This window comes from Ipomoea nil, unplaced genomic scaffold (genome assembly GCF_001879475.1).
Source record: "Ipomoea nil cultivar Tokyo-kokei standard unplaced genomic scaffold, Asagao_1.1 scaffold2816, whole genome shotgun sequence".
Lineage (NCBI taxonomy): Eukaryota > Viridiplantae > Streptophyta > Magnoliopsida > Solanales > Convolvulaceae > Ipomoea > Ipomoea nil.
Genome location: NW_017619244.1, coordinates 1 through 5,146, shown reverse-complemented (window position 1 = coordinate 5,146; position 5,146 = coordinate 1). Strand labels below are relative to the sequence as shown.

General features: G+C 31.5%; 1 pseudogene; it reads right to left on the bottom strand.

Annotated features, from left to right (window-relative positions):
- Positions 1-1,463: 1,463 nt before the first annotated feature.
- LOC109158371 lies at positions 1,464-5,113 on the bottom strand (annotated as a pseudogene).
- Between the last annotated feature and the right edge of the window lie 33 nt (positions 5,114-5,146).

Sequence of the window (5,146 nt, the reverse complement as noted above, 5' to 3'; positions counted from 1 at the left end):
ATTGTCGATCAACTACTAATTGGGAGAGGTATTATTATATTGTATCTTTGGGAGAAGTATTATTGTATCTCAGACGCTTAAATTGCAACATTAATTAATTTAATTAATTTTAAAAACATCCATCAAATGTAAATATATTAAAATGGGGCCTTAGCTTTGGCAAACCTTGGGCTGATAAAATAGTATTGAGAATTAATTAAGAGATTGATGGTTATAAATAATTCAGATTGTAAATTTTTTTGAGTATTATTGACTCTATTACAATGTAGTATCTATTCATAGTATTCGTTTTTATTGGGGCTCAAAATCATGATCTTCCATTTACGAGAAACAATAACTTAATACCACTAGACTATAAAGTCATTGACATTTCTGATTGAAAGTTAAGTCTCATAAAATTATCTTTATTTTTTTATTTGTAGTCTTACTCTTTTACGTTTCGGTACTAGAATGAAAAAGCTAAGGGTATGAGTTATGATGTTATACCTCAACGAGACCTTAACAGTAAAAACCACTCTCTCGATTCCTTTTATTTCATTTATAAGGCTTGGGTTCAAATTTTTGTTTAAATAAACTTTTTTCTTTAAAAATGAAAATGTATGAAGAAGTTAAGAATCTAACACAACTTTCTACCTAAGTAATCCCTTTTTTTTTTTTTTTTTTTTTTATAAAAATCATTATATAATATTTTACTTTTTAACGTGACATTATTATATTAATTTTAAAAACAATTGTGATTATTACATAAATTTTTTATTAACTTGTAGTGTTCCAATGAATTAACAAGTAAATAATAATACAAGTTCAATGTGTATGAAAAAAAATTTATGATGTGAAATGGGTGGTCGCATTGGTATAATGAAACATAATTCTTGTTCTTACATATATACAAATTCAATTTTTATTAAAACCCTCTTAATTAGTTGATCAGTCCGCCACATAACATATTTTTAATATGATTTACCAATCCTGTTACATACTCTTGTGTAATGGTTATAGATTTTTCTCGTCACAAAAAAAAAAAAAAAATCTTTCTAAATCTTATAAATAACATCACATCAACAAGTGAATAGTAAATAATAAATTTTGGTAGAAAAATATCATTTTCTCTTTCTACCTATATTCAACGAAATCATTGTCTAAGGCTCTGTTTGGCAAACCTAGCTGAAAAGCTATAAGCTAGGAGCTGAAAGCTGAAAAGGAGCTGAAAGCTGAAAAGCTATAAGCTCGGAGCTGAAAACTGAAGAGCTGTTAAGCTAGCTGTTATGATTAAAAGTGTTTGGTAAAACCAGCTTTTTGATAAGCTGATAAATGTAAAAAGACTAAAAAGGACATCTTCATATAATTTAAATTAGTTTGTTTACATATTAAAATTTGACATTTTGTCTTTAAAAAATTAATATTCTGAAATAAAACTATTAGCATAATCATGATCTAGCATCCCATAATGATGTAGCAATATTGTTGCGAATCTCCTTCATCTCAGTAGAGGCCTGGCTTAAATTTTCGTTGATGGAGATATTACTACTTGAATCTTGAAGTTCATCGGGCGGTATGTAATCTGGATGCTGCTCAAACACATTAAACATCATGTCATCTTGTGAATTCTTCCGAATATAATTATGGAGTGCAAAGGTGGCCATAATAACATCAATTTGGGTCTCCACACTAAATTGTGGCATATTAGCAAGTATCTTCCATCTCTTCTTTAATACTCCAAACGACCTCTCAATACAACTTCGAAGAGAAGAATGTGCACGATTGAATGCTTCTTGAGCATTTGTTGGCGGCTCATGTTCAAATTGAGATTGATGATATCTTATTCTTGGATACGGTACCAAATATCCTTGTTTATCTGGATATCCTTTATCCACCAAATAATATCTTCCTAAAAAAAAATATAACACTAAACTTTTATAATGAATAAAATTATATGATTTTAGAGTTAAAAAATACGAATATGATACCTTGTGGCGGCTTGGGAAAGTTCATTGATGGTGTATTAATTGCATGAAGAAATACACGTGTATCATGTGCTGATCCTTCCCATCCAACAGATATAAAAGTGAAACACATATCAAAGTTACACGCTGCCATAACATTGAAAGTAGGAATTCCTTTTCTCCCTCTATATCGCAATTGATCAACCTCAGGGATGCACGCTGCTATCAATACATCCAATACAATCCTATTCATCATATATATTAGATAATCAATCTTAAAATAATAATAATAATAATAATAATAATAATAATAATAATAATAATAATAATAATAATAATAATAATAATAAAGTGAAATCATTAAATGGTCACATTTTACCTTGAAATATGGCATGTATCGTGCATCATTAGTAATGTAAGACGGTATAGATTGAAATGTAGGATCATCTAGTCTTATGATATCACGTGCAAGGCCTTTGTATCCGCTATTCCGACCACTAATTGCTTCCAAAACCTCATGAAATGCTCTACTTATTGTTTCACCGGAACGTTGAAATCGTTCACCAACATCTCTATTTGAAGCACCCATAGCAAGTGTGTATATAAATATAGCAACTTTCTCCACATATGACATATTCCTAGTAGATTGTAATCCATATTTTGAATATAAGTCTTCACATAATTGCTTAAACAAATCGGAGTCCATTCTAAATGCATTTACACATCGAATAGGATGTCCATTCAACACTTCTTTCATCCATTCTTGTCCTCTAAAAAGTGAAGTCATACAAGGTTCTTTATAAATATATTTATAGTAATATGTTTTGGTTAAAGCAATTGTGGCATACGATGTTATAATTGCACAAAGTGCTTGCTTCCTTTTTTTTCTTTTCCGCTCCAACTCCATGATGTACCTAATAAATAAAAATAATGAAACCAATATATTTTAATAAAATATAAAGTAAGAACATATATTTCAATATATATAAAGTAAAACAAAATGAGCATTGAAATTATATATATAAAGTAGTACAAGTTTTAATGTTCAAACACATAAATGTCAAATTGAAATAACAACCAAACATATTGAATAAAATGAGCATTCACTTGTTTGTATCATGCATATACTTCAACCAAGCTTTCCTAGAGGATTCATCCTCAATATTGAAAAAAATTTCCCGATTCAAATCATCCTTAAGCAAGGTAAGAGAAAAACACCACAAATCTCCACCCTTTTCCATAATACCATCACTAACCATGCGGTTAACAACACTTATTGCTGCAGCAAGACTACAACTTGTACTACTTTGAGTATTCATAGTACTATCAGATTGTAAAATGTCCAATGCTCGATTTGAATTTGAAATCAAACTCTCTAATTGATTAGAAAGTTTAGCTGCTCCTCCTGATTGTCTCCTCTTACGTTTCATTTGAGTGGGTTTAACACCAATATTTGAGTGGGGTTATTACCTTGAGATTGTCTAGGTACTTGACTGCCACTAACATCATGCTGACTACCACTATAACGGTTCACCTCACTCATAAAATTATTCCAAAATGAAGACTCATCAACCTCCAAATCCCGCAATTGAGAAGAATGTTGGTTATCCTGAGAATATAACACATCTTCAAATCCTTGCCTAGTCCTATTCTCTTCTTCACTTTCTATATTTTTCTTCCTCAATATCCACTGGTTGCACTAATTGAGGATCCATGTGGGTGCAACACAACCTTCACCATTTGCATAGCTATCTTCAAATAACTTAGACCACAAATCTTCCATTGCAGTATCAATGGATTTATTACGAAATTTTTTATAGTCTGAGTTCTCCTACAAAAGAAATCAAAAAAGAATAAGTTTACAATCAACACCAAAATATTAGTATTTTAATCTTAAAAATCTATAATACAAACCTTGATTTTTTTCTCCACCACTCATCGGAGCCACTAATCTTATTTGTACTAGGATCCCACCCTAAACCGGTTTCACCACGTTTCAGATGCTTCCAAGTTCTCCATTCTTTTTTCATAGATCCACTTATTCTTTAAACTTCGATGTGCAATTTTCTGTTTGGCGGTAGCTTCAAATTCTTCTTTAATCTCCTTCCATTTCATTAACCCACGTCCATGCTTTCGAATATATTTGATACAAATCTCACAAAAAGCATCACGTTCTCGTTGGTCACTTAAAATTCTCTCCATCCAAGTTGTCATTGGTTGAAGCCATATTGCTAATTTAGAAAGAACAACAACAACAATAATAATAATAATAATAATAATAATAATAATAATAATAATAATAATAATAATAATAATAATAAGCTAAAGTAGTAATTTAATGATCCTAAACAAATCAAAATGAATGTGCAAAATGAACACTGCTTGAGCTTGGGTTTAAAATGAACACTGTAATTGGCAGTAATGCTAATAGGATACCATGATCAGTGTAATCAAACATTGAGCTTCTCTAATGATCATGTTTTTACATGGTATGCTAATAGGATACCATGCTAATAATAAAATCAAATAATAGGGAGTTGCAGAGACATAATTTTTGAGAAATCAACCCTCCATATAGGCATCCACAAAGAATTATTTTTTTGACACTTTATTCCCACTAGGCACATTGGCCGAAACATGATCATTAGACCCCTTTGAGATACCAACATTAGAAGTAGCCAAATGAACTGATGCATTATTCACATGGACAGTAACACTTAGGCATCTAAGGTTTAAATTAATCCCAGAATTATGCAAACTTAAAAGAAGTAGCACCACAACTAGCATTATTAAAAGCATTGTGCACATTCAAAGAAGTAGAAATATTATTTACTCTCTATGCATTAGAACCATGAATACCGTTAGTTCAGACAATAACACAAATAGCTAGCAGACCTATGGCTTTGCATCATGCCGTTAGTTCAGACAATAACACTAAACAGTTTTATGGTCAAACAGTCCATCCACTTAAGAAGAACAAGACACACAAAATCATTATTTAGGATGTCCAGCCAAACATATACATACCTGCGGATTGATGCTATGGCTAATGGACTATTGCGGACTGCGGAGTGCGATGGATGATGCTCCTGCGGAGTGAAAATGGGGGATGGCGATGGATGATTCTTCTGCGGAGTGGCAAATGGGGGATGGCGAACCTTATGCGGCATGCAAATGGGGAGATGGACCGAGGCTTATCGAAT